Source organism: Puma concolor, chromosome A3, assembly GCF_028749965.1.
Source record: "Puma concolor isolate L17-30 chromosome A3, mPumCon1.1.hap2, whole genome shotgun sequence".
Taxonomy (NCBI): domain Eukaryota; kingdom Metazoa; phylum Chordata; class Mammalia; order Carnivora; family Felidae; genus Puma; species Puma concolor.
This window is the reverse complement of record NC_141669.1, coordinates 78,240,540-78,264,249: the sequence shown is the minus strand read 5'-3', so window position 1 is coordinate 78,264,249 and position 23,710 is coordinate 78,240,540. Positions and strand designations below refer to the sequence as shown.

The 23,710-nt window shown below is 52.8% G+C and overlaps 2 long non-coding RNA genes across 2 annotated transcripts; one reads left to right on the top strand and one right to left on the bottom strand.

The window, feature by feature from the left end:
• Positions 1 to 4,035: 4,035 nt before the first annotated feature.
• On the bottom strand, positions 4,036 to 22,699 carry LOC147582550 (uncharacterized). The gene is made up of 3 exons (XR_015249258.1): positions 19,896 to 22,699; positions 7,696 to 7,750; positions 4,036 to 4,268 (listed from the first exon to the last, which is right to left on the bottom strand). It is a non-coding gene; the product is annotated as an uncharacterized LOC147582550 (long non-coding RNA).
• LOC147582551 (uncharacterized) lies at positions 18,626 to 20,540 on the top strand. Its single transcript, XR_015249255.1, has 2 exons — positions 18,626 to 19,213; positions 19,672 to 20,540. It is a non-coding gene; the product is annotated as an uncharacterized LOC147582551 (long non-coding RNA).
• Positions 22,700 to 23,710: the final 1,011 nt, after the last annotated feature.

The following is a 23,710-nucleotide window of genomic DNA, read 5'->3' as shown; positions in this document are numbered from 1 at the left end:
GGCTGGGCCTTTGGGGAGGACTGGCCGTGCTCCCAGCACACTCAGTGTTTGCTTCCAATCCAAGAAAAAGCTGGGCTCCCTGGCTGGGAACTCATTCTCCCCCACCCCCTCCTTTTCTTTTCTTTCTTTTTCTGTCCCTTTGCTTTTCCCCAGCACCCCACCCCCATCCCACCCAACCCCTAGAGCTCCCAAAGTGACAACATGTGGGCCCAAATCAAACCCTTGTCCTTGGGCCCCTGCTGGCATCTCTCCCAGATCACCCACCTTCCTCCCCCACTCTGCAACCCAGCCACCCTCCTCACCCCCACCCCCGCCATTCCTCTTTGTGGACAACTTTCTAAATGCAGCCAAACTTCCCCTTTTGGTCCACAGGCCCCATAAAACAGCTGCAAAAAGTCAGCAGCTCTGCAAAAAGTTCTCTTGCAAAGTGAGGCCGGGAGCAGTCCCTCTGGCTCCAGCCATTGCTTCCTGCCTCCCAGGATCTAGAAGGTCAGTCTCCCCCATCCCAATAAACGGCGGGGAGACCCCTCGGTACTCACTCCCAGAGACACAGTCTCCCCAACGGTCTAATCTAGAGAGAACTCCCTGAGGGGCCCAGCAGAGTGTAGTCAGTGGGAGGAGACAGCCCAAAGCCCGGCCTGCATGCCTGACCCTGCGAGGCCCTGCGGGACCCTGGGCAATCCGCTTCCACACCCCGCACATGTACACATGCGCAGTGCTTGTGTTCATAGAACGAAAGGATGGATTGGCTGGTTTTCTGGGCCCCTTCCACGTCTAAAATTCCACAAATCTGTCATCTCTTTGTGGGGTGTTCCTGCCCAAGAGAGAAGGGGCTTTGCCCAGGGACACACGGCGAGCCGAGGGTTATCTGACCAGACCCAGTTCTCCCAAATTGCATTCCGTGTTCTCTCTGTGACCCTTGGCCCTCAGGAAAACAGTGGGCCGCACATAATCACTCCTGCCCACACATCACAATCATCTGAGATGTTATATCATATCCATCCCTGGGTCACACTCCAGAGCAACAAAATCAACGTTGGGGCCTGGTTATCAATCTGTTTGGAAAGTTACCCCGGTAGTTCTGACTGAGCAGTCAGAGTTTAGAGCCAGTGTGGACAAGGCTCCTAGAAAGTGAAGCTGAAGCTCTAAGCCAGAAGTGCCTGTCTGCTCCCAACCAGGCCCCGGAGGCCTCCCCAGGCCCTTCCCGGGCAGACGGCCCCAGGACCGCAGTCCAGGAACTGGAAACCAACCTCAGCAAGAGGCAGGAGGCCTGGGGGTCACCCCAGCCCTCCGAAGGCTTTGTGTGTATTGAGAAAAGAAAAACGGAGAAGGAAAACCATAGCAGAGCTGAATGCAGTGAAGGAGAAAAAGACAAGAGAAAGGGGAAGAGCCCTGAGGTCAGAGAGTCATGTGAATGGCATTTAGGGAACAAAGCCCCTCCATTGTGCCCTCTGTTCCCCCTCATCAATCATCCACAGGGCCTGGTAAGAAGCACTCTTCCACCAGTGCCCAGGGCACAGAGGGCATCGCTGCCCATAGAGGCCTGGGACAGAAAGCCCACGTCCAGAAATTCGCCCATTCTGAGTCTGTGAGCCCCACACATCCTCCGCCCAGGCAGAGCTAGCAAAGAGCCCTTCCCGCACCTCCTCCGCTCACCAGAGCCCGGGGCTCCTATCAGAGTTTAAGCAAAATCACTCGGCCATTCCTAGACCAGAACAAAGGCTGAATCCAACTCCCCGGACACTTGGCGTCACATCAAAGCCATCCAGGTGGTGCTGCGTGACCTCCAGCGAGCTGCCTCCCTCCCCTCCCGCAGCCTCACTGCCTGATCTTGTCTGCCTTTCTGCAGAGGCCTATTTGGAAGGCAGGGGCATCGCTGGAGGCCAGGGATCGAGAGCCTGGGCTCCGGGGACAGAGGCCTGGGCTTGTGTCCTGGCTCTAGCACACTAGCGTTGTGAGCTCTGTGCTTGTGAGTCCTCACCTGTGAGGCGACAACCGACAGAGGGGAGAGGGCCCTACAAGCCCAAAGCAACCGGGGGCCGATATCGAGAATGCACGAGGACCGCCCTCTGCCACAGTCGGAAGAGGACGGTAACCCCAAGAGAAAACAGGGCACAGTATGCAAGCAGGCAGTGAACAGGGCTGCCAAAAGAAACACAAACTGGATACCCGTGAATACGCCAGAGAGGTTTCGGTCAGGGAGCGATACCAGTGAGGAACGGAGGGGAAGGGACGGTGGTTCCCAACCTGGGGACAGTCCACCCCGGACCCCTGCCTCCACCTCCACCTCCACCAGAGGACATTTGGCAATGTCTGGAGACCTTTTTGATTGCCACGGGGTGGGAGGGGCTCCTGGCCAAGGATGCTGCAAAACACCCTACAGTGCACAGAACAGGCCCCACAGCAAGGAAGTGCCTGAGCCCCAATCTCGATAGTGCTGGGGCTGAGAAGCCCTGGACTAGACAGATGGACAAACAGGTAGATGAAGGGGCCTCGCCAGGACAGTGAGGCAAGCGCGCGTGGGACGCAGAAACATAAACCAGATAAACGGCGGTCACGTGGGTGTCTACATGTGTGGCGCAGAGTAGAGCGCTCCGTGATTGTTCTCTGCTCTGTCGTTGTTCTTTCTTCCCGGGATCTGAAGTCCTCACCCTCCCCTGTTTGCTCCAGCAGCACGGCTGGTGGCCTCGGGCTCAGCAGCCACCCTGGGCCCCACAGAGGAACGGAGGGCAGCGGTCGCTGGAGGGGGCAAGGGAAGGAAAGGGAAAAGGGGGGCAGGAGGGCCCAGGGTGGGGAGTGAAGAGGAAGAGAAAGGAGACGCTGCAAGTTTCGGTGTTTCACAACATCACAGAAATACCCAGAAAGCCAGAGGGGGCCACAGGGAGAAGTTCAAGTTGAGCAATGGCTACAGTTCTCTTCCTAAATTCATGGAAAATGTCTCTTCACACCCTCTGGTTTAGTGAAGCCAGACCTCCCCCACCCCCATCTCCATGGGGGCCTAGACAGGGACTTGTCCCCCAGCCGCCACGCTGTGTGCCCTTTCCTCCCCTTCATGTCCTGCCGGCTTCTCCTCCTACCCACCCTGGCCAATTCTCCATCCCTTGCTTTCCAGGATAGAAACTCCCACTCCGGTCCCACCAGAGCCCTGACGCAGGTGACAAGATACATACAAAATAATAATAATAATAATTAATAATAATAATAATAATCCCATCTGCTAGAAATCAGCATCTGGAAAGAAATCATCTCTCTTGTGTAACAGCCTCAAGGGATCTTCAAGGGTTCTTAAAACTGATCCCCAAATCTGAGCTTCCTGGCAGCCCCAGTAAAATGAGAATGGGGGTCAGTTTCGTGAGTCACACTGCCCATAGGTCAGAAGCCCACTGATTCCTCCGAGGACACAGAGCTTTGCCAGGAACTGGAGCCTAAAATATATTTCTCCCCGTCGGTCTTATAGAGAGCGCTGACTGAGGCAGCAAACTCTAGCAATAGCAGCATCCCCAAATAAAGGCGACAGCCGGACTCCTCCAGCCCTTTTCTGTAAAGCCCCATCATAAGGGAGGGACATAATAAAGATTTTGTGGTGGCTAAATCATGTGGTCCGAGAGCAACTCAGCTTCATGAGAGCCCCGACTCGCTTCAGGGATAAGTCTCATCTGGAAGAATGGATGGAATGCATGGCCTTTAAATAACCCCCATGAACTTCATTTCTCTCAACTGAGCTTTTGATAAAACTCGGGCAGCGGGAGGCAGTTGCTGGTTGTAACCGCTGACAAGGGTCTGGCAGGCAGCGCTCTGGCACTGGGCGAGGGTGGGGCTGTCGGGCCCTGGCACCTGCAGAGGCATCATTCATGGATTCAGCTATTCACAGACTCCCCCAAAGTCCCAGAACGTGCAAGGCTTTCTCATTTTCCTCTGGCCTGATGTGAAACTGGACCAAGAGGCTGGCGGAAAGAGGAGCAAGATGAGGAGCCGGCATCTTGCTGGCCAGCCCGGAGCCCCACCTCACTTCGAGTCATTGTTCAGGGTAATAGCTCGCATTTAGCATTTATTGTGGGCTTAGGCATTATGTCACGACCTCAACTAATCTTCGCAACCAAGCCCCAGGGTGGATACTCTGTGCTCATTTTACAGACGAATAAACTGAGGCTCAGAGGTCTGGTGAGAGCAGAAGCTATGACGCCCACTCACATCTGTCCTATCCCAGTGTTCGTACGTTTGTAACCGCTACACCGCGATACCCTGCCACGTAGGATGAGAGGCGAAACCTGTGGGAAAAGTGAAAAGGCAGTTAATTTGTGGCACGAGAGCACAGGAAACACATGACTCCCCGAATGTGATTCTGGAGAAAGCCGGAAGCCTGCAGCATCATTTTGAATTTAAGACCTCAGGGCTTCTCGAAGCCCTCTCAAATCCAGGGCCTGCCGGGCTGTAAACGTCAGTTGTATCCAAGTTCCTGTACAAGTCGGGGGGGGGGGGGAGGTGGGGGGCAGGGGCGTTGCAGGGAAGGGCCTCGCTTAAAGAAAGGCTGCAGGACAGTGAGGAAAAGGCACCCCACGACCAAGCTCATGACGCCCCTCAAAAACCACTGGGGATCCCACCCACAAGTCAGTGAGTGAGCTGTGTGGCGCCCAGCACTGTGGGAGCACAGGGCCAGACTGCGTGGGGTCAGGGATCCCTGCTGGGCACAGCCATTTGTGCATCCTGTCACTTCCTGGGAAACCAGCAGCTGGGAACATCCAGGATAAAATAGAACCAGTGATGTTGTCTTCCCAGCAGTTACCGCTATGAGCTCAGGACATAGAGGCATCTCCTTCCTTTGGATGCACTGACCTTCTTTAGAAGGTCTCTTTAGACTGGAGTCAGGAGTGTCTGGACCACAGGAAAGCTTTCCACATCAGTGAGCAATATGCTGACAAGCAGGGCCTGGGCTCAGCCCCATGAAATCTGATGACTCGGGAGGACGTGCAGTCTCTCCATAGACATGTTTGCCAGGCACTGGCGATGGGCCCTCCCCGTGCCAGGTGTGAGGGTAAGGAGAGAAGTCAGGCCCAGGCCTTGCCCTCATGGGGTTTACAGTCTAAAAGGGCACCTACAGTCTAGATGAGGAAACACCTCAGGGTGTCTTCGTGCATCCCTTCTAGAAGACCGAAAAAGGAAGGAAGTGAGGTAAGGAGGGATAAACATACAAAAGAGATCAAGAATCTAACCACTTCTCCCCTTGCCCCCACTCACTCTTACCATCATCATCTCAGTGATTATTGCAGTGGGGCCCTGAACACAGCAGGCCTGCTCCTACCACAGGGCCTTTGCACTTGCTACTCTTTTCGCGCTTCTACAGATATCCTTATGATTCGGCGTCTTCGTGTCTTTGCTCAAACGTCCCTTCCCCTTATTGAGGCCGCCCAGTTAAAGTTCACAACGCCCCTCTCTCTACCAGCCCGCAATTGTTTTGGTAGGGGTTTGTTCACTAGCTCTCAAAAGGAACTCAGGACAGGTTTCCCATTGGCCTTGGCTGGAGGCTATTTCTGTAGCCCTTGAACGTACACCCATCAAGGGCCCTCCCTGTCAACCATCAGCCAGTGTACTGGGATCAAGCCTGGCCCCTTCAACCTACTTACCCTAGGGCCAGTCCTCTCTTGTCTGGGGAAATTCCAATAGAGCCAGAGTGTACCGCACCCCTTGGCCAAGCTGTAGCAGACCTACTGCAGCAGGGCTGGGTAGCTGGTCACCAAACTCATGTCATCCTCTTCCTGGGCACCCCTCTGGACTACATTCCCACCTCCTGTGCCATCAAAGGTGGCCAATGGAGTGTGAGCAGACGCAGCATGTCTCTCTTCCGGGCTGAGGGTGTTAAGAAGCTGATGTACCTCCTCCACCCTTCTTTCCCCTTCTGCTGTGACCACATGACCTAAGAGACGGGAGAGCCCCAAGACAGAAGGAGCCGAGGTGCCCGAATCTCCGCCTGGGGGAAGACTGCCTGCCACTCAGAGCACCATCTTGGAATTTATGTGAGTAAAAACTAAACTCTGTGAACTCCCTGCATGTTAGAAGTTGGCTACTGGATGCATTTGGTGTTCAACTGCCTGCCCCTCTATGGACGGTGGGCCCGCCCCTCACTCCAGCACTCTCTTATCCCCTCCCCACCATTGCGTGTCCCACCTGAATTTTGCCCTCTTTTCCCACCCCATCCCAGGCCTCCAGTGGTGACTGTGCAACTGATGAGTGAACACTTTCTGCCCTGGGGACCTGCGTGCTGATGCTAAAGGCAGGCCAGCAAAGAGGGAAGGTTCTTCCCATGACACCCCTGTAAGCCTGCTTCTAAAGGTGTGCAACTTTGGGCGAGACTCCAGCCTTACAGAGATTCAGCTTCCTCATCCTTGAAATGGGAATAATCACTTCTGGCCAGGCCGCCTCACAGAGGAAAAGACCGGAAGCACTGATGTGCAGAAGCAGCTACCCCGAGCTGGGTTCTACATACATCCCATCACATAGAGTACTTATCCCAGATAGGGAAACTGAGGCATGCAGAGGTTTCTGAGTGACCTGCCTGAGTTCACCCCGTTAGTAGGTAGTTGCCCCCGCCCCTGACTTGGTCCTCCCTGTCTTTCCTCCCCATCTTCTCTCCCTAGTGAGCAGCACCACTACCCACCCAGGAGCTTGACTCCAAGAACTCAGGTCATGCCTGACTCCTCCCACACCTGCATCTCCCAAAGCCCAGTCATTTTATCCTCATAGATAGCTCCCCAGTCCAGCCCTTCCCTCCATCTCTGTAGCTGCCAGTCTGGTCCAAGCCCTCTGCATGCCTCTCCTGGACTCCTGCATCGACCCCCTCCATGGTCTCCACACAGCAGCCACAGGCATCTTTTGGAAATGCAAATCTGACCACGCCAGACTCCTGGTGGCTTCCTACCACTCTTATGACAAAGTCTTGCCATGGTCCACCCAGCTCGAGAGATCCAGCCTCATCTTGAACTCTGTCCTCCTGTCCCTCTCCTCTCTGTGCCAGACAGGATGCACTTCTAGTCCCCTGAACACTCACCAACTCCCTCTTTGGTGGGTGCATCCTTCGCACATGCTGTTCCTTCTGCATGTTCCTTCCCCTTTTCACCCGGTTTACTCCTAATCACCCTTCGTGTCTCAGGTCTGGTGTCACTTCTTCAAGAACTTGCCCCTGACCTCCTTGATGAGGTGACATCCCCCTACAGCACTCACCCCCGTTGTTATTTTGTCTATTTGAGTAGTTATTTGGTGAAGCTATAGCTCCCTTACGTGACTCTAAGCTCCATGAGGACAGGCACTGTGACCATTGAAACCCGGTGCCTGTACAGTGCCTGAACTTCAGTACTAGAACTTCAGTAGCAGCCAAGTGAGTCAGTCAGTGAAAGCTGAAGTTGAAATCCAAGTGTGCATGACTCCTCCCTCACCAACGGCATGAGGAACTGTGTCTGCCATAGCAGAAGACCTCATACTAGGTGGTTTAAACAACAGAAATTTATTTTCTCATAGGTCTAGAGGCTGGAAGTCCAAAGTCAAGGTGCCGGTCAATGTGGTTTCTGGTGAGACCTATATCCTTGGCTTGTAGTTGTACCTTCTTGCTGTGTCCTCACATGGACTTTTCTCTGTGCACACGAGGCTAAAGGGAGAGCTCATTAGAGAAGGCCCACCCTTTTGACCCCATTTCCCCTTAATTACCTCCTTAAAGTCCCCTTCTCAAACAGAGTCGCACGTCAGATTAGGTCTTCAACATCTGGGGGGAGACACAGTTCAGTCCATAACATTCTGCCATCTAGCCCCCACAAATTCACATCGCTCTCACATGTTAAATACATTCACCCCATTCCAACAGCCCCAAAGTCGTAACCCATCCATCAATTCCAACTCCAAAGTTTCGTTAAATGTCACCTAAATCAGGTATGGGTGAGACTCAAAGTATGAGTCATCCTGAGGCAAAATTCCTCTCCAGCTGCAAACCTGTGAGACCAGACCAGTTACGTGCTTCCAGGTCACAATGGTGGGACTGGCATAAGACAGACGTTCCCATCCAAAAGGGAGAAATTGGGAAGAAGGACAGGGTTAAGAGTCCCCAAGCAAGTCCAAAACAACAAGGCAAATTCCATTTGATCTTAAGGCTCCAGGTCAATCTTCTTTAGCTCAATATTCTGCCCTCCGTGCCCACCCCATGACCCTCAGCAGTGGTCCTGCTCTTTCAGCCCTGGTCTGGCATCCTGGCCCCCTGACCCTGAGGAGGTGGCCCTACCCCCTGAAGCCAGGAGGAAACAGTCTTGTTCCCTGGGCTGGAGATGGGCGTGACAGCTCTGATAATCTCTGAACCACCATCATGGTCACTTTCCCTCCTCTAGAAGGACAACCATGTTGAGGCTGGATCCTCTATTGCCCTGACCTGTAGATCCCAGAAATCTGACAGCCTAACTTCATTCCATTTTCTCTGTCCCCTTTGGTCCCCACTGCCAATGCCTCTGCTGGTATAATCTCAACTCTATTCCTGGCTTCCGCTGAGATGGCTGACTAATTTGTGGATAATCTTTACAGAATGACCATCCAGCCACATCCTAAGTGTTTTCTCCAGAACACGTTTTCTCATGTTTTGCAACATGGATAGGCAGAGGCTTTTCTAAATTTTCAAGTTCTGGTTCCCTTTTGCTGAAAAATTCTTTTAATTTCTCTCTCTCTCCTCTCACATTTTATTATAAGCAGTAAGGAGGGACCAGGCCACCCCTCCAACACTTTGCTTAGAAAAAATCCTCTGCTATGGCACACCTGGTTGGTTCAGTCAGTTAAGCTTCCAACTTCGGCTCAGGTCATCTCACTGTAAGTTCGAGCCCTGCATTGGGCTTTTTGCTGTCAGCACAGAGCCCACTTCAGATCCTCTGCCCCATTCTTTCTGCCCCTCCCTTACTTGCACTCTCTCTCTCTTTCTCAAAAGTAAAAATAGGGGTGCCTGGGTGGCTCAGTCAGCTAAGCATCCGACTCTTGATTTTGGCTCAGGTCATGATCTCACGGTTCGTGAGTTCAAGCCCCACATTGGGCTCTGTGCTGGCAGCGCAGAGCCTGCTTGGGTCTCTCTCTCTCTCTCTCTCTCTCTCTCTCTCTCTCCCTCTCCCTCTCTGTCTGCCCCACCCCCTCTCACACTGTCTCTCTCTGAAAATAAATAAATACACTTAAAAATGGTTTTAAAAAGTAAAAATAAAACATTAAAAAAAAGAAAGAATAAAATCTTCCGCTAAATATCCAAGGCTGTCACTCATAAGATCTGCCTGCCATAAAACACTAGGAACACAAAGCAGCCAAATTCTTTGCTACTTTACAACAAGGATTGCCTTTCCTTTTGTCACTTTTGTCATTTCCTCCTGAGATTCTACCAGAAGCACCTTTGGTGTCCATATTCCTACCAACAGTCCCTTCAAGGCAATCAGGATTTTTCCAGCATGTACCTCGATACTCTTCCAACCTTTCCTTAGTACCCAGGTCCAAAGCCACATCCACATTTTTTAGGTATTTGTTATAGCAGCACCCGTTCTTGGTACCATAATCTATACTTTTCACGATTCTCCAACAAAATAGAACCAGTACATTATATCTGTATATCTATACCTATATCTACAGGTAAAGAAATTTACTATAAGGAATGGCTTATGCGATTACAGGGGCCGGCAAGTCCAGAATTTGTGGAAGGCTGGCAGGTTAACCTAGAAGCAAGAAAAGCTGAGGTCCCAATTCAAAAGCTGTCAGGCCTGATAGTACAGGTTTTGTTCTATGCAGGTCTTCCACTGATTGGACGAGGCCCACCCACAGTATGGAGGGCAATTTACTTTACTGGTCTAGCAATTTAAATGTTAATTTCATTCAAAAGTACTTTCCGGGAATAATGTTTGTCCACTTATCTGGGTACTCCATGGCCTAGTCAAGTTGACACATAAAATTAACCATCACAAGAATCACACCAGAAAGTACCTGTGATCAACTTAATGAGTATGCAGGACCAGTGTAAGGGATTAGCACTGTGATTTGCCAATCACTCATTCCATACACATCTGTTACACACCTCCTATAAGCATCTCCATTAACCATTGCTATGTAACAAACTACCCCAAAGCTTAGTGACTTAACACAGCAATAACTGTGTGGGTCAGGAATTTGGGCAGGGCTCAGCTGGGTGGTTCTTCTCCAGCACACTCATTCAGCTGGGCTAAGCTGGAAAGTTCAGGAAGACCCACCAAAACACCTGGTGCCTCAGCTCCTCCACAAGGTGGCTCTCTCTCCAGGTGCTATCCCATCATTCCCTAGTCTACCTGTGCTTCTTTACAGGTTGGTGGCTTGCTTCTCCAAGAGTGTTCCAAGAGACCAAGCCCCAAGAGGGGAAGCAAGCACTTGTCAGATCAACACTTCCGTCATGCTTCTAATGTCCCATGGGCCCACGTGTGGGGGCCCCCAGTGTAACAGTCCTCCAATATATGAGAGGACGCTGGTCCCAACTCTGGTCGGATCTCACCATCTATCACAGCGTATTGTGAGGAGCACACCCCAGCATGAATTCCTGGCATCTTTCACTAGTGCATCCCATTTTGTAAAGGTGGATTCTCACATGATGATAAGCGCATTCATATTTATATCACTTTTCGTACACATTTTTTTTTTTCAAAATAAATTGTAAGGGAAAATATTGCTAGTTTTGTGTGTTTGTGGGAGAATGCTTTTTCACATTCCTTGACATACTGATGTCGCTCAGAAGACAGCTTTGAAAGTGCTGGCCTGGTGACTCCTAGCAGGGAGGCCCACAGACACACGTGGCCCATGGTAGATTACAGATGGCTTGTCCCAGAGGGCTGGGAGGCCCAGGTGTTCTGTGGGACCATCTGTTTCGCATCCATGGCCATGAGTGATGGGAGGTCAGGGAGCATCATTCCTACACCATTCAAGTGCAGGCTGGGACAACACATGTCAGGTGACCCCAGCACATCATACTGTGTCACCCTGTGCCCTCACTACACCTGGCACCAGAAGGGGTCACATGTTTCACACACTGAACAGCACCCACCCCATCACATGTGACTTCACTTCAGAATGACTGAAGCATCGGGAGGCAATTCTCAGGAGCTTGAAAGTTCCCTCGCAAACCCAGTCTGTGAAGCAGTGTGTAAGAAAGGCCCCCAGCACCCACCACGGCCAACAGGGCCACTGGCTAGTGGACGAAGGTTGCTCAGAGAGGCCTTGCTAAGGTTGTCTGCAGCAGGATCCCCAGGGGCTTCTAGGAAATTCCAATATATTCATCTGGAAGGAGGCCCAGGAATCTGCCTTCTTAGTCTCCACCGTGGGCCACAGGGTGCTGGCCCCTTGCCAGATTTAGAGTTGCCATGTGGTTATTTCTGAAAAGGCCCCATGGGGTGGGGGCAGGGAGAGATTCACCAACTACAAGACAGGGCCCTCGCTGATGACTATTGCAGGCAGGACATAGGGGGCCCGGAGCCAGAGAGTCAAGTGGCTTCACATGCCAAATAGACTTTTTATTTTCAGACTCCTGAGATATATAAATAAATAAATAAATATATATATAATATATATATATATAAAATAAATAAATAAATAAATTTATTTATATATATTATAATATTATAATTATATTATATTAATTATATAATATGGGTTTGCAAGGGAACTTTCAAGCTCCTGAGAAATATATATATATATTTATTTATAATATATATATTTATATAACATATAATATTATAATTATATTATAATATAATTATAATTAATTATATTATAATTATAACATAATATAATTAATTATATTATAATATTAATATATAAATATATATATCTATTATATATATATATATTTATTTATTTATTTATATCTTACAAGTTCAGAGACAACTTGCCTCTACAGGTTTCCTTCACAGAACAATCCCCAGAGATTAAATCTGTTTTGAGTTGTATTTTGAAAAAAAGAGGAAATTGGATCCTGGTTCTGGGTGGGAGGAGGGATGGGGGGGGGAGAAGGGAAGTTCAGAAAGAAGGCAAAAGGCACAGATTTCCAGAAAGTTCCTTATGCTTCCCCCTCCCCAACGTTGCATTTTTTTCCTATTTACTCCTACCCTATGGAGACAAAACCCAGCTCTAGCTTAGACACACCTTCCTTCTTCCTGGCCTCTCTCCCAAGGTGTCCACAGCCCCTCTTAGAACCAGGGCCCCATGAAGTAAGTCACACAGAGAAAGACAAATACTGTATGGTCTCAGTTACAGATGGAATCTGAAAAGAACAGAACTCATAGAAACATGGAATATTATGGTTACCAGAGGCAGAGGGTGAGGTTGGGGGGACAATTGGGCAAAGGTGGTCAAAAGGTGTAAACTTTCAATTATAAAAAAAAATAGGTCTTATGGATACAAAGCACAGCATGGTAACTGCAGTTTACCAAAACTATTGTATATTTGAAAGTTACTAAGTTACTAATCTGGAAAGTTCTCACCACAAGAAAAGAAAATGTGTAGCTATGTAAGGCTGATGGAGGTTAACTAAATGTATTGTAGTAATCATTTTGCAATATATACATATATCACACCATTGTTGTGCACCTTGAACTTCTACAGGGTGAAACTAATACAATTATCTCTCAATAAAACTAGAATAAATAAAAATTAAAAAATAAAAGCGTTGATTCACAGGGAGTTCAGGATTAATGCTAGTGTCAAATATCTGGAATGCACATAGTCTAGATCAGCTCAGACTTATGCTTTAACAATCAGTCAAACTGGGGACAGAGTTGATATCTCATAAGAAGGCATATTATGAATTCCGAAATGTCCTCATTATAATGTCTTAATTCCTGTGACAATACCCTTATCAGGTTGCCTATGGACTTTCATACCCGTATTTGTGTTTGTATTGTGTGAATCCTTCCCACACTTAAAAAAAAGAAAAAAAAGAACCAGGGCCTCCAGCTCACCAGGTTACCAGCTCTGCCTGAGCACCACCCCCCAACTCCAGACTTTCTCTCCAGAAGCCAGACCCCCAGGCCCCAGAACCTCCTGGTCTGACCACACACTCCACACTGGTGGGGAAGAATGTCAGGGGATCGTGCTTAACCCAAGAGCTACGAGGCAGCTCGGGCAGTGTGGGTGGGAGCATATTCGGGGGTCTTCCCGAAAGGGGGTCCTGTGGCAGACGCAGACCACATACACACTGACCCACACCCGCGGGTTGCCCACCACGTGTCCACCTGATCTCTCCCCGGTTCTGATGCTGGCGTCTCTACAGACAGTTCTTTAACTTCCCTGAGCCTCAGTTGCCTCACCTGTAAATGGGCATGCTAACGGTTCCCACCTCACGGGCTGTTGCGAGGGTTGGATGAAGGATGTAAGTAAAGCGCAGAGCGTAGTTCCCAGGGGACGGTTAGTGCTGGAGAAATGCTGACAGTCGTGGCTGCAATTACCACCACCATCATTAGCATCCCCACTTAGGGTGACATCTTTCGAGAATCCAGCTCTCAGGTAATCTATTGCTTTAGCCTGATGTGAAAAACAAAGGTCTTCGGGGAACATGTTCAGGGGTTTTTTAATTTTTGGTTTTGTTTTGCTTTGTTTTGTTTTCAGCAGCTTGAGGAGGCAGGGTTGGGAGAAGCTTTAGCTGCATGGCCTTGGACATTTGGGGTTCAGGATGAGCACCCAGGTGTAGGACGGCTGGGGATGCAGCTGAGATTGGCTATGTCCCCGCTGTCCCCAGCGAGTGTTGCACTCAGCTGGGAGTGTGTGTGGGGCGCTGGGTGTACGTTGGATGGGGGCGCCAGGTGGCTGTTAAGTGCAACAATTTTGACTGCGGAAAATACTGAAGGGGTGCTGTCTGGCGGAGAGGTTTCAAGGTAGCTTGGGTTCCTGTTGTTCTCCTCAAAGACCAAGCCTTTCCTTGACAGCTCTGGATCCCTGTGAGGCAGGTCTGTGCGCTCTGGGGAGAGACTTGCCCAAGGCGCCCTCTCTCCCCACTTACCAGAGGCCCAGAGACTCTATGGAGTTAAGGGGGCAGGGAGGGCTGGCCTCGCCCCACCCCCGTGTGGACCCCTACCCTAGGGAATAGGAGCCAGATGCCCAGCTCCAGTGAAAGAGCTGCCTCTGTTCAGTTGCCAAGGGCCCTGGGTCACCCAAGCCCACCCAAGGAGGGCGCGGAGAACCCCGAGAAGCCTCTAGAGAGGGCTATCTCAGGGTAACCAGTCTTTGGAACATTCTTAGCCCCACCCAAAGTGGGGGGCACCTTTCACCTCCTCCACCTCTGCATGGGGGCCTGGCTAACAGCTGTTTCCAGCTGAAGGCTCCCCCCTCACCACCCAGTCAGCTTTGATGAAGCCTATCAAAGCATTCTTGTTCTTACAGCTGCTCCTGGGAGGGCAATTAAAGCCACAATAACCCCCCACATCTGTTTAAGGGGCTGATGGCTGGTACTCCACCCTCAGCCCTGAGGGAGGGCTCCTGCCCCTCAGCATGGGGGTGCGGGGGTGGGGGGGGGGAGGATTTGTCCAAATCCAAAAGGAACAGTTTAGGACCTTCAACCATTAGAACTGGAAGGGATCACCCATCCCCATTTTACAGACGACTAAGCTGAGGCCAAGCTACTCCCTGCTCCCAAAAGGTTCCCCCACGCAACACCCACTTCCCTGTGGGTCCTCTAGACAGGCCCCGCTTCCTCCTCCACTGGCTAAGGTCAGCCTCCACTTACGCAAGACACAACCGAACCGTGTAGGATTGAAAAGGCCATGTGGGGAGAGGCTGTTCTGAAATGCCTGCTCTCTGCCCCCTTCTTTTGCGTGAGCCATTACCCCTTCTTGGCCGCTATTTTAATACTCAATCTGTGAATTCTTTTAAATCAGGCCTCCTTAACCTCGACACTGTTGACATTCTGGGCTGGATATTTCTTTGTCATGGGGCTGCCTGGTGCCCTGTAGGATGGTTCACGGCATCCCAGGTCTCTGCCCACCAGACGCCAGTGGCACACTTCTCCTAGTCATGACAACCGGAATTATCTCCAGACGTTGCCAAACTTCCCTGGGGGCGAAACCATGCCCAGTTGAAAAACACTGAGCTATGTGGACTGAAAGGAGCATGCATGGTCTTGCCAGGGGTACAGGGAAAGAGGGCATAGCTATTTCCCCCTGAGGCCTGGAGCTCCTATGGGGCAGATAGAATAATAAATGTACCCAGAACAATGCAGTGTGTGCCAGCAGATCATGAAAAAGGTTGAAGTAGGGAAAAATCATTGAGGCTGGGATTCATCCAGGAGGGCTTCCTGGAGGAGGAAGAATGCAATCTCCACTTTGTATCGGCAGTCTGGGAAGGTCACAGTTTGAGGGAAAAGTCTCAAAAACAGCAAACAAAACCCAGGGTGGGGAATGGTGGAGAATTTCTGGGGAGAGGTGGCCGCAGCTGGCTGGATCTTAATCTGGGGAGTGTTACATATGGCTGCCTTCCTCCAGAACAGGGAAGATGCTGCGGATGAATGAGCAGGGAAAGATGGGAGAAACAGTGCCATGCCTGAGCTTCTGGGGGACCGGTTAGGGCCTTGCTTGTCCCTGAATAGCCAGCACCCAACACAGAATCAGGCTATGGAAATGCTGAGATAATGAGGCTGCGGAGGTGGGGAGGAAAGGTCTGGAGAGGAGGGGGGGAGGGTGGTCTGGGATCTGCCGTGCTGGGAGGATGTGTCTGGATGGTAAGGGCACTGATGAGGGGCTCCAGCCCAAGCTCAAGCAGGGGCCTAACCAGCCCCTCCCCTCCATTCCCCAGGGTCTGCCCTCATCTAATGACTCCCCAGATGGTCCATGGGGGGTGGGGGTACTGGTGGTCCTAATCAAGGGGTAGCTGCTGGGCTTGGAACCGACCATTCCTTTGGGTTTCTGCCCAGCTGCAGACCTTTCTCAGGAGGAGATTTCAGTGGATTTATGGCAGACAATGGGGAACCATTGGCCTAGGAAGCTCCCATCTCACACTGGTTCGCCACCCCCAGTCTGGTCTTCTTGGGCCATGGGTGCCTGTCTACCCTCAGATTGGGCACCGTGAGGGCAGGGGCGACAGCTTCCCTGGGGTCGCCTTAGGGAAAAGCAAAGTGTAGGGCTGGTGCTGCCCACAGGGAGCTTCTGGGGTGACTCGCCAGCAGGGGGCGCTGTGGATTCAGGCACAGGGCTCGGACTGCTGGAAGGGAGCAGGCAGAACTAGCTTCCCAAACTTGTTCTGTCCTGTTATATGCACCCCCCCGCCACCACCACCACACACGCACACGCACGCACACACACACACACATACACACTCATCCAGGCTCGACTGCCTTGTACACAGCAGGGTCTCCAGCTCGTTACAACTTCCCAGATTAACCCCATTCTCCCTTCCTCCAGATGTGGAAGAAAAGAAGAAGAAGAAGAAGAAGAAGAAGAAGAAGGAATTATTGTGCCCATTTTGCAGATGAGGAGACTGAGTCGCATAGATGCAAAAATGACCGAAGGGGATGGCACCAGGGCAGACTGGATAGAGTCTTGGCTTTGGAGCCAGAAGACCTGGGCTTACTAGCTGGCCAGTTCAGCAACGCACTCCCAGTATGGCTGGGGGCAAACTTCGGGGCCTTGTTGAGCACACCGCGGCAACTGCAATGTGTGAGGTGAGCACAGCAGCCACACTGACCCCAGGCTGAGAACAGTTCTGACATCGAGCATGGCCGCCCACGTGGACAGCAGTTGGAGGGGCGGAGAGGGGTAGTGGTATGGGGAGGAAGAGCTCCCCATGGGGGGGAAGGTATGGCAAAAGGGGACCAGGCAGCATTGCCCAAGACCTTGTCCAGGTGCAGAGAGCAGACAGCCAGAAAGGAGATGAACAGAGGGGTCTGAACAAGGGCAGAGGGGACGAAGGGCCTGAGCTGAAGGAGAGCTCTAGGGAAGGGACAGGAGGGCTGAGGTGTCAGCACTGTTTCCTACGTCTTTGTAAGGGGTGGCAACACTGGAAACCGTGGGTGCCATTTGCTACCCTCCCGTGGTGTTCCAGGCTCTGTGCCAAGCACTTGACTGGCTCAATTACCCATCCTGAGAAGCAGGTAGAGGTATTAACCCATTTTGATAGACAAGGGAAGGAAAGCTCGGAGACAGATAACTTGTCCCCTGTCCCCAGTGGGAAACGGGCAAAACTGAACGCCACCCAGGTCTGCCTGGCACTATCCACTGCTCTCTTGGTGGAATCAGGGTCTGGGTGGCTACAGCCGTGGAGGCGCCACAAGGCAGGGCACGCTTAGCCCACAATGAGCAGAGGAGAGCGGGGCACCGAGGAAGGAGCAACGCGCACAGACGTAGCCAGTCTGAGAGGCCTCCTGGAGGAGGAGGACACTCTCCAGGCTGACAGGGAGGAGAAAGGCATTCTCAGCAGCCTGAGTAACCCTAATGAGCAGTTTCAGCCCAGCCGTTTCCAGCGTGTACATGGTCTGTCCCTGTCCCGCAGAGCTGGGCCATGACGCCGGCAAGGCTGGCAGGAGCCTCCAGGCGGGGAGGGTTCTGTCAGCAGTCGGTCCCCTGGCAGCTGTGTGGAGCTTGGTCCAGGAGGTCTACTGGGTTCTACGGGCTGTTCTTAAGGAAAGAGATGGGTATCTCAACTCTTACAGAATGGGGGCAGGGGAGAGGGGAAGGATGAAAACTCAAGATACCGAAGTGTTAGAATCCACTAGATGAGATGGCTAATCAGATGTGATGGACAGAAGGTGGTGGTCAAGGATGACTCAGCCTCTGGCTTGCATGATGGGGAGTCTTACCATGAACTAAGATCTAGCAGCGGAAGAGGCCACTGCAAGGAAGACAAGTTCAGTCTGGGGTAAATGAGTTTGATGTGTGTGTGGGCTTTGTAAGTGGAGGTGAGCTTTGGGCTCAGGATTAAAGAGGGATAAGTGCTCAAACTACAGCCAGAATCAGGCTCTACTCTCCAACTAAGGAAAGCAGTCAGGGTTGACTACAATTTGAGCTTGGTTTGTGGCCTAGGAGGAAAGTACTACAGCAGAACACCCACCCGCTAGACTAAACTGAGGACCCTGCGTTCTCGAACTTGAAAAGGGATCCAGGGGTCTGAGCAGACCACAGGCTAAGTTCAACACTGGTGCCCATCATTCTCAAGGTGTACACCCCCTCCCCCCCCCCCCCCCCCCGAGAGCACGAATAAGAACACAAGTCAGGGCTGAAAGGGGACAAGAGTCGAGAGTAGGAGTCACCTGATTTAACGTTCTTAAAACACCGAGGTATGTCCTTTTCTCTGAAGCTCTTCCTGACTCCCTGTTCCCTTCTCTGCAGGACCCCCGCCTCTTCACTGGCTAATGAACACCGCTCAGCACTTTCACAGTTATTATCTCATTGACTCCTGAGTGGTTTCCTCCATCTGACAGGTGGGGAAACAGAGGCCCAAAGAGATTAGGGTGTGTGGGGCTGAGCCCAGGCTTGCTCCTCCAGGCCTCTCTCTAAGCTCACCCCCTTCTTACTTGGAACAGCATTCTACGACATTCCAGGATGCCGAGGCAGCCAGGGTTTGGGTGCAGAGTGGCCAGGCTGACTGATGGCTTCTTTCTGACCACAGGGTGAGTGGGGGAGAGCTAGCCCTGGCCCAGGTATGCTATCTGTTCTCAGGATCTGCTCATTGGCTGCTGGGGGTAATAGGAATGACCTCAGTGGTGGGTTTTGAGGTTTTTTTTGTTTGTTTTTTCTTTTTCCTTCTAAGAACAATTCATTTGGTCACATAATTAGTATAAAAGTGGCTGGTGTTGAGCAACCTCCCCCTCCCCCTTCCCTGGCCTCTGGCAGTGACATTTGAGGCGCTGTCTCCTGGGACCACAGAGGATGCTGCCTGGGCAGTTCAAAGGGTTGGCTCTGCTCCCTGCCCAGCCCCACCCACTTCCCCTCACTGCCTCCCTCACTTGCCAAGCTTGGCCAGCCTCCCATTGAGGACTGAGGTCCTGCCCCAGTGGCCTGAGTGGAGCCCCTTCTGCACCTCTCCACCTCACCCCTCTGCTGTCCAGCTCAGATGACAGGGAGGGGCCAGAGTAGGACGGTGTGGGAAGAGGACTGAACCCTTCCCTTCTCATCCCACCCGGCCACGTGTGTGTGGCCACCCCTGCCACTGCTCTGCCGACTCCATGGCACCTTCCATGTGCCACTGACCACGGGGCAGCACTGAGAAGGGTGACAAGGTCAGGGGAGGCCAGAGAGAATGCTAGGCTGTGGCAGAGGAGGACAGGCCTAGGCTCCCAGGAGGCTGCTCAGGAGTAGGGGCAGGAGACCAGCAAGGAAGGAGCCGGGGCCTCTGAGGGAGCTGGGTCTTGGGCACAGTGGCTGGACAGAGAGGCGGGCAGAAGGCCAGCAGGCAGCCCAGTCTGGGCCTGGGAAATCCTGGGCCCATCACAGATAGGCCTGCAAGAGACAGAACTTGGAAGCAGATGCCCGAGGCAGCAGAGGGCTGGCCTTGGGGACCACGCCCCAAAGACACAGGCTCCAGATAGCATTTCCCGGGAAGTAAACCAAGACCTCTGTCCAGCAAAGCAAGAAACTAGGCCAAGCACCTTGGTGCTAATGGCCAAGTGACTGAGGGTCCCAATTTACTTGCCCTGCTAGCTTCTTGGCAAATGACCTCTACCGCCTTCTCTTCCAGGATATGCCAGCCTTCAGGCTTGCAGTGCTGAGAAGGGGAAGACCAGGCAATGGTGATGTCAACCAGGGAATTAAGCAAGCAGAGGAGCCGATAACATCACCCCGCAAGGCTCGCCGTGGGCAAGGTGACTCATCGAAGACGGGCCCCACAAGCACAGGGTGATTGTTGTTGTGCCCAGCCTGTAGGACTAAGGAGGAAGAAGGGGGCCGGGACGGGTTCCTCACCGAGTCCTCCGCTCGGTGGAGAGGTCTCAGAACACAGTGTCCTCTGCCTTCAGAGCTCCCTGCTGGCTCAGGAAACAGCCCTCCCTCCTGCTGTGGTGATAATCTCTGTCCGCTGTGTTTGGTGTGTGTTTGTGGGGTATGTCTGGGTGATTTCCCCACCCGCATCCCACAGGGGTGCTCCAGGTACTAGAGATTGCTAACAGCAGAACGCTCGCTCCCCCTGGTTGGACGACCGTCTGTGGAGACAATGCCACCGGATGGCAAACTGCTAACCGCGACCACGTGGCGACCTCATGGTTGGTACAGCCTGTTCCTCCTGCTGCAGGCACCTGTCGAGCTGCCTCGACTCCTCGCTCCCTCACCCCCTCCGGTCTGCTGAAGGGGCCAAAACTGTTGTGTTCTTCCCATCCCCAGAGTCACCTTGTATTGTCGTCCAAGTTGAGAGCTGAACAACTGGAGGGGACACCATTTACTTTACAGTCTATGTGCCAGACCTCATGTCTGCGCATGCTGGCCCTGCCCCTTCTCTTTCCTAAATTACTTCTCACTCCCCACCCCCACCTAGAATTAACTATTTGGTTTGCCCTTAGCAAGTTCATCTTTACACTAAACTATCCCCCCATAACGCATAAGACTCTTCCTTTATCATCTGACTTCATTCATTCTTTCATTCATTCCACACAAAAAATGTTGAATTTGTGCCAGGCACTGTTCTATCCAAGGAAACAAGGTAGATGCTCCCTGAGCTCATGGAGCTCACATTCTAATTGGGGTGGGGGTGGGGGGTAAAAAATAAATAATGTGATGCATAGAACTGCAAATGACAGTAGGTGCTGCAAAGAATAAAGCCAGGCTAAGAGGTGGAGGATGATAGGGCCCTCCTTCAGCTAGGACTGTCCAGACTTTTCTCTAAGGTGGTGGCCTCTAAATGGAGACCTGAAGGCAGTGAAGGAAGAAGGCTTCATGGCAGAGCCCCTCCTGCCAGGGATCTAATGCCAAAAGAAAGTTTGCTAATCCTATCTGGTTCTGCCAGGAGCCCGGGGCACAGCCTAGGGCACTGGCTTCCCGGCACTGGGTATCCATTTCCTCCTTGGCAAACCAGAGGCCTAGTTGCACTGGCTCTCCAAGGGCTCCTCCAGCACGAATTCACTCACCTATAAGAGCCTGAGTTGGGAGGCCAGCTCTGTCACCTACAAGCTGTGTGACCTCAGGCAGGTTACTTAGCCTCTCTGAGCTATTTTCCTTACCCATAGGATATTCACCTCAGGGTATTGTGAAGGATTAAATGAACTCATGGAGGTGAAACCACCCTGTATACAGTAGATGCTTAATAGATATCTTCTAGGGCACACCTGGGGGATGTGAGGTGGTGCAGGTGAGTGAAGGGGTGCTGTTAACTGGTTGCCTTTTACTAAAGGAGCCTGGACCGGGTAAAGTTGACCTGAAGACGCAAAGCTCTGCTGGGTGCCCGGTTGTGCAGAGTTTAGCTGTGGGAGCCCCCAGGCTGGGACCCCCACCTCAAAGATCCGGGGCCTGGGGGAGGAGGCAGGCAGGGTTATGCACTCCCCGCTGACGTCAGCCGGCGAGGTGGGGTGAGGAGCTGTGGTGCACAGGGCCTTGAACTGTCACACCGCGGCCCAGCGTTCAACTTCCTCTGGGGCCCAGGGTGTGCTCAGCCCGTCCTCTCTTCCTTCCTCCTTCATTCAAGCTCTGTTTGGGGTGAGCATTGTTCACCCACAGGCTTCGGTCATCACGCCCCCTTCTCAGCTCCCGGGGCTCCTCAGTTCATTCCAGCCCACCCTGGGCAACAGCTCCTTCCTGACGCCTGCCGTGAGCCTGGGCTCCTGGACACTGAGGGGAGCCCGGGCGCGGCAAGCAGGACCCGCCAGCCTTGGGGTGCAGGCAGTAACAAGAGTTGGCCCTGACTGGCTGCCAAAGCCAAGCAGTCTCCATCCATGACCTCCCCTGACGCTAATCCCGTGGTGTGGGAGTTTTTATGCCCTCTCATACTTGAGGAGCCTGAGGCCCTGAGGAGTAGGAACTGTGGGTGCTCTGGCAGCAGGATTGACGGGCATTCTTACTGCAGGAGATGGCCTGAGGGGCGCCTTGTGAGGCAAGGGGGCTTGGAGAACCAGAAGGCCGCAGGGGGACCAACCCGTGGCTGGGAGACTGGGGGACTCCTGTGCCACAGATGGCTGCAGTCTGAGGTGTGAGCCCCCTCCCTTGGCCCACCTTCTGCGTTAGGATTCCCCAGTATGGCCTGGCACTCTGAGTCTCCAATGAGCTGCTGCTGGGCCTGGAAGCTGCTGGCTCAGTCTGGGAGGCCAGAGCTGGGCCGCGAGCCCTGACCCAAGCCATTCCTCAGCCCCTCGTGGCTCTGAGGCAGGAAACCATCATAGTGACTGCTAACATTTACTGACAACTTCCACAGCAGGTGCTGGGCTAAGCACTTTGCATACATGAACCAATTTTGTCTTTACAACAGCTCTGCCAGGGGAGAAACTGGGGCACAGAGAGGTGAAGTGACTCGCCTAAGGTCATGCAGAGCTGACATTCTCAGAGGAGGCCTGCTTCCAGAGGCCACACTCATCTCCCCTCAAATCGGGGACTCCTGGAACAGGGAAGGCACTGGCCCAGGGGGCTGGGCTGGACCCCACAGGCCCGGGGGGGGGGGGGAGCCGTGGCAGTCCGGCCAGCTGCTGAGTGCACCATGGAGCACAGGAGTGACAGAGGCAGACCTGCTCCTCCCCACTGAGGGCTGAATGCGGGCCCCCTCCTATGGGGATGTGGTTTTGACAGAAGGTAAAAGAGGACAATGCTTCCCCCAAAGGAAAGACCTGACACGTGAGGCTAGGTGGCCATGCTGGGTGGGCATGAAGCCCTGAGGCGGCAGCTCAGGCACTGGGAAAGGAACTTGCAGCCTCTTCCTCTGTCCCCTCTCCCCACCTGCAGCAGGGCTCGGTACAGACAGAGGCATGGCTCCCATACTGACACCAAACAGCAGCCAGTCTGGGCCACCTGGCTGTCCATCTGTGTGTGTGTGTGTGTGTGTGTGTGTGTGTGTGTGTGCATGTGTGTGCGTGTGTGTGCATGTGTGTGCGTGTGTGTGCATGTGTGTGCAAGAAGGGGAGGAGAAGGGACCTCTGCATGTGCTTGTTTGCAGGCGAGCCCGTCCCCCGCCCCCACCTGCCTCTTCAGCGGCAGAAAACAGGACACTCTGTCTCTAATCTGCACCTCTGGGGCCTCGAAACCACAGCCACGTCAGCGGTGGTGGGTGGTGGGGCTGCAGATGCCGGGTGCACAGGTGTGTGCCAGCATGCACGCATGGGGCCAGCATTGTGTGTGGGGGGGGTGGCTCCCTGGCCCAGTGCCCCCGGCAGGGCAGGTAGGGTAGAGGGAGCTGGACACCCCCCCCCCCCAGCCCTCACTGGGACCATAGGCCTGGGGGAGAAGCAGCCATTTCTCCCACAGATTCTCTCTTCTCTCAGCAGCCGTCCCAGCAACCAAAACAAATGTCCGTGGAGCGGCTAAATGGCTCCACACAGTTTCGGGCACTGGGAAATAAAAGGGAATACCACAAAGATCCCTGCCTTCATGGGGCCAGCATTCTTGTAGGGGAGACACAATAGACAGAATAGATGAATTCTGTTGTATGTAAGGAGGTGACGGGTGTAGTGAGAAAACGGGGAGGCAGGGCAGGGCCAGGAGATGATACGTGCCGGGAGGGCCAGAGGGCATGAGGATGTGCGTGTGTGTGTGCGTGCGTGCACACAGGCCACAGTATTAGATTGGGTGGACCAGGTAGGCCCCATTGA